This window comes from Cottoperca gobio, chromosome 4 (genome assembly GCF_900634415.1).
Source record: "Cottoperca gobio chromosome 4, fCotGob3.1, whole genome shotgun sequence".
In the NCBI taxonomy this organism is placed as follows: Eukaryota; Metazoa; Chordata; class Actinopteri; order Perciformes; family Bovichtidae; genus Cottoperca; species Cottoperca gobio.
In genome coordinates, this window is record NC_041358.1 from 24,592,683 (window position 1) to 24,607,486 (window position 14,804).

Sequence of the window (14,804 nt, forward strand, 5' to 3'; positions counted from 1 at the left end):
TGTGAGCTTAATGATGTCTCAGAAAGAGAACAAGGCTTGAAACCTCGTCCAGGTGGGTACGTCTGGGCATCTTGGACGTCAATAAATTGCCTGAATTGAAGTCAAACTTCTGAAAAGCATCAGCAAAATCATCCTGATTCTCCCTCTAAGAACTCTGATTACATTGATTGACAGTCAAATTAGAAATGTTTCTAACTGTAATTAAAAAAGAGGTTCAATCAGCTTGGTTCGTACATGTGTGGTGTGACGGAGGAATGCTTAAGAAAAGCTGTGACAAAAGTCCCAACAAGCGCAGGACAGGAATGTAGTTCTCATCAGCACACACACACACACACACACACACACACACATTCTGTCCAGGCTTCGGCATACAATCATGGAACATGTCTTTAAGAGTTCACATCGCACAGTGCAACGGAAACATTATTATTCTAAAGTCGTGCCAATCAAATGCTTTCGGCTGGAAACGAGAGACGCAGCGAGGGTGGGAAAGTTTAATAAAAATCTCAGTGCAGAGGAACATCCACACTGCCACAGCAGTCGTGACAGACGCGCTCCATGCTGACTGCTAAAATGCGGCGCCGGGCATTTGAGTTTGGAAAACAAACACGGCTATTATTGACGTGCCAAATGTGTGTATTTATGTATAAGGGAATAATCACTCTTTCATTGCTTTCTTTTCCGCAATACAAATTTGAGGCTAAATTACAGTTACGAGTCCGTGGAGGAAACCGTGTTAATCGTGTGTAGAGCGTATTATTGCTCTGGAAGCCGGACTAGCAGGGAGGCGGCTGAGAATGAGGTTTTCCTGCCTGCTGGGAAACCAATAGGCACTGCCACCCTTAGGCTTTGACGTTACACAGAACCCTGCATGAAAAATGTTATGCTACAGTAAGGTGTTCTAGCTTGAGTGAGTTCATGTAACTGTCACAAACCTACATTGGTTTGGATATTTGGGCAGTGGTGTGCAGTTTGAATCCAGTATTGCTCCTGTTATTGAAGGAGTTTTAACATTAATGTAGGGCAGTACTGTGGTATTATTCAGGTTTACCTTCAAATACACTGAGTAAAGTGTAAAAGCCTCTAAAATACCTGCGTGTTAAAAAAGCAGACATGTCAGTAGGTTCTCTATACAGTCCACGAGGAGTTGCATACAATGTAAACTGTTTAGAAAGTAACGAACACACAAAGTGGTATAAACACGGCGCTTTGGTGGCCGAGGAGCTTCTGACACAGGATTGATTTTACCTTTGATATTATCTATGAAAACAGTTTAGACAGCGCTAATCACATTAATTGCTTTAAACATGTTTAGTTTTCCTCTCTGAAAACTCCGTCTAAGGTAAACCGGCAGATCACCACACGAGCGGAGCGACGTTGGCAGCGTGGAGGGATTTGAGCTCTGTTTGACACCGTCTCACTCTTGAGTAGGGGGGGGGGGTTCAGTAGCTCGGTAAACATTCGGGATGACGGCGGGGTCTTGACACGGCTGAAGGGGGCGAGAGCGGGTTGAAAGGGTGGACAGGCAGCTGATCACAACAGACAGATTATGGACCCAGCATGCGGGCTAGTGGAGGTACGTGCGGGCCTGAGGCCTTCATGGGAAATGACTCCTGACTGGCAGTGAAAAGGCCAAACAGTGTTGGGGCTAAAAGGCAGCAGTGTACGGCCCTCCTCACATGCAGGCGGCTCATTAGCAACCTGCAGGAGCTGTGGGTGATGGAAACAAACCAGCCGTTATAGAGGGGGTGTCCGGGGGGAATGTGGCTGCTGATATGTAAAGCAGAAATCTGATTAAAAGCTTTGAATGAAAGGCAAAGGAAAAGTAAGTTCAGAGAGAGGAGAGAGTCAGAGCTAAGGAAGGAAAAGGATTATCTGACTGCAGCCTTAGCAGCCAAGGTGAACACCTAAAGGTGTCATTCTTTCCTAAAGAATAAGCTCCACGGTTTTACTCCCCAACAGTCAATCTTTTCTGTGGTTGCTATTGATGCGAGGGAATCTCTATCCACACTAATATATCTCTCTGGCCCTGGGCCGTAACTCTAGATCAGGCCACTGACTAATGATGGATACGTGGGATTCAACTGTCTGGCTTACTAGCATGAAATTCACTATTACTCATGTTCAGAGGGCCCCACCCCCCCCCCCCCCCTCCCATTAAAAGAAAAAAAGGTTCTCGGAGCCTGAAAGCCTCGACCAATTCTCCGCATGTGATTAGTTTTACCTAATACATCCAGGCTCCCTTACTGCCAAGCCTGACAGACATGATGAAGGGCAAATGGTATTGGTGGCAAAAGAAAACAGTGCCAAAAGAAACATGTTATAAAGTGCGAATGCTCAAAAGATGACTGTATAACTTTATAAGCATGAGAGGTTTGATGGAAATGAGTTGGTTTATCACAAGGTGTCTTTCTCTGCCCTGACCAACGAGGAAAACCACCAACACTTCGGGATCTGTTCGGAGGGGAGGCTGTGGAGCAGAGGGCCTCGGCTGCGGATGGGAAGGAACATGTGCATTTAATCTGCCTGCTTCCAAATGCCCTGTGGCAACCACAGCAAAGAGCAGAAAAACGTAAATGGATGAAATTATATCCATATGATTCAACGAGACAGCTAAGGAGAGGCAGGTTTCTCATGCGCTTCGTCAGGATACAAAATTAAACACAGCTTGGCTAAAACATTCACATTACATAGTTTACACATATCATTTCCACTTCGAAGCGGGACCCTTTTAGCAGCCAGACTCATCTGTTGCGAATAGGCCTTTAATTTGAATCAAAGATAGGGGTGGACTTCTTTTTTTTTACGAGCTATGAATTCACACATATTTTTGCTTTGTTTCTCCTCATGCCTGCACTTTGCCTATTTTTTTTTGGGAAGCCTTGATTTATGAATGCTAGGATATGAGTACACACAGCTAATGACTAAACGCGAGGGAGTGTTGTCCAGATGCGAACGAATAAGCGAGCAGAGCGAGAGCTCAGCCGATAAGTTGTTGGCAGGAAGTAGTCATGTAAATGACTAAAGAAATTGTTCTCAACAGCCATTTTGCACTCATGCCTGGCTAGTTTGGGGGCCAGATTAAAAACGATGTGGAAGGCACAACAGGAAGCATTCGTATGATGACTAAATGAGGCTGCTCACATAATGAGCCTGCCCAGCTGTTCCTCTCACAGACTGCTTGCTGGAGATTGAGGAGGAAGTGAAGTGATGGATCTGAAGCCCTGTTCCTGCGGTGGAGGCCTGGCACAGTGTGAGCCCGGCTGCACAACAACATGGTGAGGCTTCATGGAAGCACTTAACCTGCTGTGATTCAGAGGCCTTCATTCAAATGTCTACCAGCTCTGCAGCCCTGCATCAGATTAGAGAGCTAAAATGTGATTTCCTCTTAAACCGGGCTGCCTGGGGTTTACCGGTTCACCAGGTTGAGGGGAAAAGGAAAACAGGGTCACGTTCTCAGAGAGATGAAGCAGAGTGACGGGGAAGAGGATATGTCTGGTGTGTTATCATACGGCGTCAGCAGAGAAGCTTTACTCCTCTGTTGCCTCAACATATTACATTCTCTTTCTGGGCAAAAGCTCACGGTGTCAAGAAATAACTTTCACGCCGACTTATTTTACACAACTGCATGAATAGGGATCAGCTGTACTTCTGACAAACATTAGATCACATGTCTGATCGCATCCACATCAATGCTTCTCAGTGAGGGAGGACAGTTCAGACGCAACACAAGCAGAACTACAACAGAAGAGCGCACATTGAAGCTTTTAAAGGCTTTTTCAGACATGGAATCTGTCACATCGCTGGTTTCATCTATCTGACAACGTTTAGAAAAGTTGTTTTGGCATTTCATACATGCTGTGGGTCTCCATAAAGGCTGTCTTCAAACATGACAGGACCGTAGAGCTTACAAGATATTTGGCTCCGGGTTCACGACAGGAGCGAAAAAGCCTCTTTTTTTGTTTTACTAGCTGCCTTGAGCGTAATTTACAAATCAATTTTAAGATTATTTAGGTCATTTAGAATTCTGCTGCCTGTCTAAACAAGTTATGACGGTTCATTTAATTCCTACTTGTTCACAGGTATGTTTGCATATAAAACATTTTGGATAAAATAATAATATATAAATATTGTAAGTAGTTTTAATGAATGAAATCTCAAAAGTTAAAGGAACTTGGCTGATGAATAATATGATTGTTCGTCTCTTTAGGGGAAAAACTCATGTATTGCTTCAATTTGGCTAATTGACATAAGTTTACTTAAAGTGAGGAAATGAATATTAAATCGACACATTACTACAGTCGTATTAAGAAGGAGAAAGAAGACACACATTTACATTCTTTCTTTTAATTCAACATTGCAAATACTTACCTACATTGCCATCCTATTTCAGGTGTTTGGTGCACATGTGAAAGGGACGTTTTATCTTCCTACGCAAAACAAAACAAGTACTCGGAGATTTAAAGATGAGAAGATTTATTAATATTGGCTAAATTACCACTTAATTTGAGAGGATTTTGGGGTGTCACATGATCCTTTCATTCAGTGAAAGAGCCGTCCTACTTTGTCTCGTGACAGTGTTTATTCTCACAAACCAATCCTAACCATTTATAATGGCTAATTAGAGTGCAACACAAAGCTTCCAGTGCCACAGCCATTAGTAACCATCAAGGCATTAATTATAAACCCATTCACGAAATCCGAACCCGCCATGAAAAAGACAGACTGGGGGTTACGCAATGAAAATCCTAAACATGATCCGTGTTCCGAGCCGGCGCCTGGACTGATGTTACTGGCAGTCAATGCAGGATCCTGTTTGACGGGCCCATGAGCTACGGCGTCCTCTGACACCCGGGCTTCAATCTGTCCAGCACCTTTCACTCACACCTGCCTCCATTCTCACACTCGCTTTCTCCCTCTGTCTCTCTGCTCTACCCCCCTTCTGCCAATAAGCTCCTCTTGCTGCAGCCCGACAATGGGGTGTTATATACCTCAACGTGCTCCATGACTCCATTTCATATCGATGCTATTGTGGGATGATAGACACCAATTCAGCAACAGCCAACAATGACAATAACGTGATATTTAATTGAGCCTCCTTATTGATCTTTTGTTCATTTTGCTATTAGACAAACACAGCGCAGCCCAACGCGACATCGACCTGAAGCGATCTTCTTATTGTGTCATCATTATTATCCATCTTCTCCGACTCGCCTTCTCGGTCTGTTGAGCTTTTAAATTCAGGCATTCATTTGACTTTTCCAATCTTAAAAAAAAAGTAAAAGTATGTTTGAGGCCACACAGGACATATTAAAACGTTGTCAGATCTAAATCACAAGAAAGCAAAAAGCTCTTTACTTAAACCTGCCATGTCTACTTCTACTCGAATGTCCTTCATTTTCCACAGTGATGCTCCAAACTAAAAGAAAACGTGTCACATTACTCACTCAAAATGCAACTTGTCTTCATTTTTGGTCTAATGACACTGCTGGCAATGGAGAAACTGGCATTGTTGGACATTGCCACAGGTCTGGAGAGATGCCCTTGCTCTGACAACAACTCCTGACATTAACCATTCATGCTTTGGAAAGACAAATCCATCACTGAACCACAGCCTCAATCCAGAAAACCCAAGTGTATTGCTAGGAGATGATTTGTAACGGCGTCAAAGTGTTTTTGAGTGAATTCTTGCTGTGATCAGAGAATATTTCATGCTAAAGTAAACCATTTTATTCCCAATGAAATGCAAACAGGGACACTATTGCTTTCCCTATTTGAAGGTATTTTTCGATCTTGCCTACTGGCTTTAAATTCCTGTGTGACAACCTGACAGAGTGAATACCACAGTTGAAGTCACAGTATTATAGAGACTTGTTAGGTAAAGAAATAAAAGCCCTTCTCCCTTTTTTGGCAAACCATTCGTTGTCCACACAAGGCAAGAGTTGACACAGCTGTCTAAAGACCGACTGTAGCGTACACTGGCGACTCTATAACTCTGACGTGACAACAAATAAACACTGCAGAAGCCCAGTGAGCTGCCAAGTCAAATACCTTGATGCCAGAAGCACTATAGTATTCAGACAGAAAACATGCCAGCGAAATTAAACAATAGGTCAACATTGCATTGTGATCAACACTCAAGCACGGTATAGGGGAAGAGTTTATGAAACCCGCTGGAGGGGGACCAGACCACTAAGTCTTCTGGGTTAAAAAAAAGCAGCTGCCCAAGATAATGTGGTGCAACAGTGCCCCTAGATGTGTTCACTCCTCAGCATGCCACGAATTGTGTTCTTTTCTGCTCTCTGTGGGTTTCAGGGTCCAGTTTCCTGGTTGCAATATATCAGGCTGCGCTGGATATTCAGTGTGTCAAGTCGAATCACGCCTCAGGCGCTCTCGGCGAGCGCGTCACCATTCATTCACATTTCAATAAATCAATTCACCACATTTCACTATATGGTTCTCTATTCATATTCAATAATTCAGCGCACACTAACACGCCTGTGCCCACTGTCCTATAGGAAAACACATTTATTTGAGTACAACCCTCTCCCCATTCCTGTGCAATTACGATGGACTCGAGCAAACCAGCCAGCGGGTCCCACTGGTATTCTTCGGTAAACGTTTTCATATTTATGCAAGATTTCCTTCAAATTTCTCATCAGATACGTGTTTATGTTTCCCGTAATACGAGTCCCAGCCTGGTACTCGCACACAATTTGCAGGCAAATTACGATACACCATTTTCCCCTCCATATACAATATGCATTTCTTGGCTGTACTTAAAACCATTGCATGACCCGATCTACATTACTTGGCTTTATTCCTTTGAGAATGAAATAGTCAAACGGGTGATACCGATGATTTGTTTGTTTGGGCCCCTAACAAGGATGTAAATGACAGCTGCTACGTGACACAGTATAAAAGACAGCTGTTGTGAGAAACTGAAAGAACAGAGGAAAAACAAAAGGACATGGTCCGACTTAAAGGCTTCGAACTTGTACTGTAATTCTGCCCGAATAACTGAACCAATCTGGTTCTAAACCCCACATAAACCTTTTTACATCGATGTTAAACCAATTCCAAAGCTGAACAGACTGAACGTGAAACAGATGTTTTAGAAGTGAACAGAAAGCGAGAAGGCTTCTTTCTGGAGACAGTTAAAGATCTTTGGGGTGTAAACCTCTACGGGGGAGAGGTAAATCCCTACTTAAATGTCAGAGTCTCTGTAGTGCCAGTTCTGCTGGGTCACACAATCATAAAATAGGGTAATAAGAAATTGGATCATTCTGTGTATCGTGTCCTTATATGTCCCACTGCGAAGGTCCTGTTTCTCCGTCTCTCTTATTTCCTCCCCTTTCGCTCAATATCAATCATAGTAGATGTGGTTTTGGTAAAGTGATTGATATGTGTGCAATTTAACGCCACAATCCACGCCTCAATACTCTGCTTGCATCTTTCCATTTGGATCTCTCTTCACTCTCTCTGCAAGGTCTTGACAGTGTAAACACACGCAGGTCTCAGCTTGGAACAAACACTCGAGTTGTGTGCAGCTGTGCTAATGCTTCACAAACGCTCTCAAGTCCGCATTCAGTGCATACCAAATCACTTGTCATGCATAACGCCTTCTGATGAATACTGGGCAAAAATGTCGTTTTTCGGGATGACATCAGTGGAGCTGAATTGCTTGTCTGGCTCCGTTTCTTCCAGCCTTCACTTCTTTTCTCAAACATTCAAATTAAAGCCGGCAACCTCAACCACAGAACACCGCAGTGCATAATTTAAACTTGACACCCTAAACGTAAACACGTCTTACGCTACATCATTTATCCATACTTCTCTTAGTGTTTATTTTGCACGGTAGCAACTCATATATATTAGCTGCAGGTCTAGCCTAGTCTGGTGTGGTGCGGTGTGGGTCTGGCTGGGTGGAGGGATACTGTCTTCTTGGGTTGTGGCGTGGCCCTGAGGCAGAAGTGGTCCCGGTGAGTATAAATGTCCTTCTTGTTTGCTGGTTTAGTGGGCGATGTGAAGCCGGCGGGGGGAAGATGTTGCTCCGGACTTGTTTGTATGTATGCCCTCTGCCGCACTGACAACTCAGCAAAAAAAACAAAAACAAATATTTGGATGATTTAAGAGATTTACCTCTGTTCAACACACACCGCCAACTGACCAGTTCGGTGGGTATGTTTGCAGAGTGGCTGGGCACAAAACGAGGCCAGTGTCTGGAAGTGAGAAGCGGGAGAGGATGGCAGCCTCAGAGGAGAAAGAACCGGTTATGTCTTTGCCTCGTAAAATGCCACAAATATACTTTGGCTGTTTGACTGTGGCAAAGAAACAGCTAAGCACACCTCCACAATGCACATGATCCATGACGGTATACAGCCAAAAAGCACTACTATAGAGCCCTAACAATCAGGGGAAACTTTAAGAGTCTAGAAGGGAGTCTAAAAAAGCCCATGACCTCAGAAGGACATCCCGCGGCTCTTCCCCGTCCATGCCTCCCTCTCTGTGCTGCATAAACCGGGTTTGCATCCCTGAACACGACAAAGACCCTGCACACCCACCTCAGCTTCGTCTATCCGATGTATTAGTAAACTGATATGGCTCAGTAGAGAGGTTAAACTGATTAAGGCTTTGGATGGGACACAATTATGACACAATCTCTGCGCAGCGTATAACAAGCCCCAGCCCTGGGTCTTCAGGTTTCCGATACAAGAGCGTGATTAGATGTCGAGGAAATGGGGAAACTCAAAATACTGCATTCCAGACAAATGCAATTAGAGTGTATCACATGTAGTAAATCCTGCATGCTTTGATACCTGGTTGTGAGGTTGAAGGCAAAGGTAGCTGCGGACCTTTTATAGCTTGAGTTCATTGGAGCAGTGTGCAATATTTTCAACAAATGCTCCACTGCTTGTATTGTGCATGTTATACCAATACTGTATTTCTAAACGCAATCACACAGCGAGCGGATAAGAGGAACATCTTTGTCCTGCGGCCTCACATGGGTGCATTAGTGTCTGTCTTCCTCTGACTAGGAGAGTTTGTTATTTGGTGGCTTGATCCCAGCTACATTTACTAAAGCTAAAAGTCTTTGGTGTAGAAAGTTGTGGAAATTGTCATTGTGTCACTAAAAAGCTAATGTGCATTATAAAGACTGAGAGAGAGAGAAACTAAAATGAAAACCTTTGAGGGTTTAAATCTTCCACTACCACTCTAACGTTCAGTGTACATGAAATAGTCCAAATCTTAATTTTTGACCAATCAAAGCCCGAGGCTTACATTTGTCTGTTTATATTTCTTTTTGACTTTAATTTAACTTTAATCCTTTCAGACAAATATTTTGATTGTGAGGATAAATACTCTCTTACCTGGATAAAAAGGATTATTTTTAATAATGAAAATTATTTTAACAGAATATTATTATATAATAATATTATTTTAAATGTTGTCATTAAACCTAATAAAGTAATAAACAATATTTAATATTATATATATTTAATATTATATATATTTAATATTATACTTTATTTTATTTCACTTCATTTTAATCCTAATTTTAATAGATTTGATTTATTTAGCTGTATCTATTTAGACTATATTTATGATCTATAAATAAATAAATAGCTAAAATATTAAAGCATCATTGAATAATTCTGTCAAAATGTTATATGTAATGCCAATAACAAACAAACGGTTTCAGTGTCTTGCTTAAGAAAAGATGGGTGCAGTGGGAGCAGTAAGAGTGGAGTGTATCAAAGCTGTCCTAAATCCAGATCTAAAAGATAGATAAGTGGGAGAGAAAGGGAGGTGGGGGAGGTGTTGGAGAGTACTGGACTACATAACTGCAAAAGACTGACTGGAAAACTTTTCCCGGCCTGACATGAAGTTGGCCCGGCCCACTCGACAAGGAAAACAAGCGAGATCCATCTATCCAGGGCTTTCATTCGTATGCCAAAACATCAGTCGCAGAGCCGCTCCGCCAGCAGTTTCATCATACGAATATCACATGTGGACAGTGTTGTGTTACTATGAGCATGACGGCCGGACTGCCAAGTGGCACAGCAGATCTGACAGGAAGACGGAGGATAACCACAGGATGGGGGTTATGGGATTCGTAGAAATAAATTAGACTATCTAGCTACCTGATGAACTCATTTGCCTGGGGAATGACTGACTAAATTAATTCTGGCAATGCTTTAATGGGTAGCAGAGGCACGGGACCTTCAGATAAAGTGCTATAAGTTGATCCACGCCAGGTTTTTATTTGGACTTGATTAGGTCTTTGCTTTAGTGCCAACTTAACAGACTTTAGGAGGTCTGTTTCCTAAGCATGCAGTTACTCCTGACACGCTGAATCAATGCCCTTTCTCGCCTATTGACCCTGATTATTTTCAATGAGCCATATACAGACCTCTCCTCTCTCGCCCAGTACACTGGCGTGAATGTGTGTCCACGTTGGCCTGGCTGATCCACGATACTTTGAGTTGACATTTTAGGCCAGTTTGAATGTATGGGTGCAAAACATTGTGATTTTGTGTGCCTTCCTGAGCTTCTTTAGGATCTTCTATAGCGAACCGAGGTAGTTTTGGGCCTCGGTGGATCAGAAGCTCGACTCTGAGATTGTGGCCTCTAAGTTGTCCAGACAGGCCAGAGTGTCAGAGGCTCATACGGGTACAAACACATTAATATCAACGTCACTCGCCACCCGCACCCAGTGCCCAGACGGCTCCAGTTTCAGGCGGCATTCAGAGGAAAAGTCGGGTCATGTGCTGAACCTCAGTTTTAATTAGCTAATGGCACCTGTTTCATCTCCTGGTCTGAGCTGATTGCTCACAAAAGACTCCATTTACTCCGGAAAACACACGCCATCTTGGCACCGGCACGCGCTCTATGTCTCAACGTCTGCTGCAGAGGGATTTTGCCTCTCTTCCAAAAATCAGTCTAGTAAATCTCTCTCCATATATATATATATATATATATATATATATATATATATATATATATATATATATATATATATATATGTTTTGTTTTTTTGCTGGTTTCACACTAGTGTAAAAAAAAAGGAAATTCCATGATCCACGCTTTTTTCCCAACAGACCTCAACATCCAACTTTCCTTCAACAAGTGGTCGGACTTAGTGTGTCCGAGAGTGTTTTGGTGTTTGTCTGTGTGTGTGTGTGTGTGTGTGTGTGCACATGTGTATGTGTTTGGACAGGGTCCCATTAAGCAGCTAATGCTGGCTGCATTTTATCATTGTGAAATGGGCGGGTGGCTTTCCGTGTCGCCTTTGGCTCCGACATATGAGCAGCAGCTAAAGTATGTGAATCTCCCCTTTTATGGAGGAATTTTCTTTTCCTTTAAACAAATGTTCAACTACATCACTTCAATGCTATGAACCCTGGGAGAAGAAATCAGGCACTTTTACTCACTACAAAAGAAAGCGACTACTTCTTTAGTTAATGAGATATAAATCCCATTAAGATCACCTTACTTTACTTTCAGAAAACTTAATAAGCATGTCTTTTCAGCCTGTTGTTGTTAATCAATATCAAATCAAAGGCAAAACTGTTTTAACAACACTACCTTGGTCATGTACAGCACATAATCCACCCAAACTGTGCCTAAAACTGCATTTCTCCAACGATTCTTACAAAACCACTGAATAAAGTTTAAAGCCTTGAATCCTTTATCCCACAAAAACATCCTCTAATAACATTAAAAACATACTCTTTTGTTTTACAAAGAACCATGGAAATTCAACCAAAGAAAACTAATAAAGTGCACATGGCTGCACTCCTGCCTTGAGTCACTCTGCCATGTACACGCTGTGTCCTTTCCACACAGAGCTTGATGGTTTAGGAGGATATGTTCTGACCTCCAGAGCTCACAGACCAGTCTTCAGACACTTCAAATCCACCGGGCCGGCCTCTGACGAAGCAGAACAATATCAAAGTCTGGGACCATGTCAGGGCTACTCCTGCTGGATATATTTTTAATATTTATGCAGACACAGGAAAAAAATGTAATAAACTAAAACAACAAGTGAATTAGGCATGAAACACAACAGGATATTGCGGAGAGATTATGTTGTTTCCTTTTCGCCCGTGTGTCCTTCAGTGCTCGCCTGCCCTACACAACAGCCCAGGGCTAGCTTTAATTGGCGGGGAGAAGGGAACCAAACATGTTTTCTAAAAAAAAAAAAAGGTAGCAGAACTTGTTGAGAGCCACAAACTCAGCCTTCTACATTTGGAAGGAACTGACTTTTTCTTTTTTAATGCAGAATTTCTTCAAATATTAGCCAGGTACAGACTGTGACAGGCTCATGCAGGGCTCGGGGTACGACTTGTGATAATGACTTTTTCCTGCCAAGACGCAGCATGAAGCAAATGCTGTGCAGCTGTATGAAGAAAAAGTCATACACTATGTATATATATATATATATATATATAGAGAGAGAGAGAGAGAGGGGAGAGATGTGTTATGTTTGGATGTGAGCGCCCACTGGAATCTGCTGCTGGAAAGATAATAAAGGGATTAGCTCTGGTTTTTCTACAGCATTTGATCCTAAAACAAATGTCTCATCCGCTTCCTCCATACGAATTGCTCAAATTCTTGAATGCCTTTGTCTATTGCATGGGCACAACAAACACAAGAGGCATCAGTGCTAGTGGCCAAAAAGCACATAAGCTCAGACAAAAAAAAATACATACATGCGTGCGTGCCCTTTCAAGCGCACACAGCGACACCAGGTTTCCTATAGGTATATAGCACTTACTTAAATCCGTATACTATATACAAACACAAACACAGTTACAAATGCACACAGAGAGTGTGTTTGTTTTCTCTGGCCCTCCAAGTTTATCTGCTGAAGTCCCAGATCAAAATACATCCAATCCCCGCTGATTAGATGTGTTGATTCAAGCTTGAAAACATTTCACATTTCTGTTTATGTTCTGTCGGAAAAGCAGGAGTGTTACAACCCAACGTACTGTACACGGAATCAATACTTCCTATTGTGAGAGTCACTGGAAGCAATATCCCCGTTTTGACATTTTACTGCATGGCTGTGAACACGCGTGTGTGTGTGTGTGTGTGTGTGTGTGTGTGTGTGTGTGTGTGTGTGTGTGCTTGAAATGAGGGTGATCGGGAGGCTAGGGTGTTGTAGCAGAGTTTCAGAGTTCCTCATGTCCGCAGACAGAAGCCAGTGGCTCCTCCACACTGAGCCGAATTGTTCCAGTGCTCACATATGGTAAACATCTCCAAGAACACACATAAACACATGGATACACACACCTTCACAGTGACACATTCATTGCATACACCTATTCCGTATACACGTACAAACATTCACTCAGTTTCTATTTGCTGTGTGTCACCCGAATGTGACTACAGTCCTCGGACTAAAGACACACACGCACGGCGCTTCAAAGAGCAGCGACGACAACGACCGAAAGAAGATGAATAAAAGCCTTTAATTCAACACACTGCTAAAGTAGAATTAACAGTGGGGGGGGGGGGCATATAATGTAGCAAATTACTTCCAAATGTTGAGTTCGCGCTGAGCCAAGGCAGCAGGAACACTAATACGCTGGATTGACGTAAAGAACAACAGCAACAGTTGAGTTTGTGTCTTTTTTCGGCTTTCTTATCCAAACCTCACAGAAAACTGCCATAAAATACAAGTTTCTGTTAACAGACTACAAGCCGCTGTTAATTGGAAAAATAAACAAGACCTGTTTTGTTTTTTTTGTTTTAAGAAAAAAAAACAAAAAGCATGGAGATAAAACAGGTGCTGTCGCAGACTCAACTTTTTCAATAATTAGGATTTGGATGAGCTCCTGAACTTGAGGAGGACCACTTCTGACAGGGGCTTTGGGTGAAGCCGTGAATTGAGCAAGACTAGCAAATGTTACCGACTATCCCTCTGTGGTTCCCTTCTCCAGACTACTACATTTCTCCTCATGTTTGGCTTGGATATGAAGCCAACTCACTTAATACTTGTGGGACAGCTAAACATTTAAAGCTCCCATTTAAAAGGATCAAGTGTAGGCATTGTTTGGTTATGTTAACCATATGTGTTGGCTTTTCATGATCTGAATCCCGTCTCAAAAAACAGAGTGCTCGTGAAAATAAACATGGCTTTGCCCTACACAAATTGTGGACTAATTGTGTATTTGGACTGAATCATTTCTTAAGGTTGGAGGGCTTTTTCCATTTGCTAAGGGACGCGGGGGAGTGACAGCTTGACATTGATTAGTGTGTTGACTTGTGGAATTGGAGCCTTACCTGTAAAGAATACAACCACAAATCTATTTATACTGACGAGGGAGTGCTGTTCTTACATCTTCAGAGGAGAAAAATACTATTTTTTTTACCTGTTCCACAAAAAATACAGGAATTACAATCATAACTGTTTCTCAAGCAAAACAAAATAAATGTTTCTGTTGAAAAGTAATCAGCAGTGAAGCAAGTCCAGTCTTGTTTTTGGACACAATGGACGTGTATCTTGTTGAAGAAAAAACATCTCGAGGGACTGTATTACTCTGTGAAGTATGTGCTTGTGTTTAATTCAAATTAAAAAAACAATTTTTTAACAGATGGTTGCAATTATGGGCCAAACTAGAGTCATATTAAACTATTAAATACAACCTAATACTTTCAAAAAGAAGCAAAGATTAGTAAAAGTAAGACCGCTGACAATGACAGGATATTTAACAATACTGGATGTACGTGTTGTGAATATGACTGACCACTGGTGTCTGTTTCTTTTTGGGGTCTGGCAAGTGTTGGCTGGATAA

General features: G+C 42.2%; 1 protein-coding gene across 1 annotated transcript in view; it reads right to left on the bottom strand.

Annotated features, from left to right (window-relative positions):
• glis1b (GLIS family zinc finger 1b) overlaps window positions 1–14,804 on the bottom strand; it is a 66,872-nt gene that overhangs the window by 21,778 nt on the left and 30,290 nt on the right.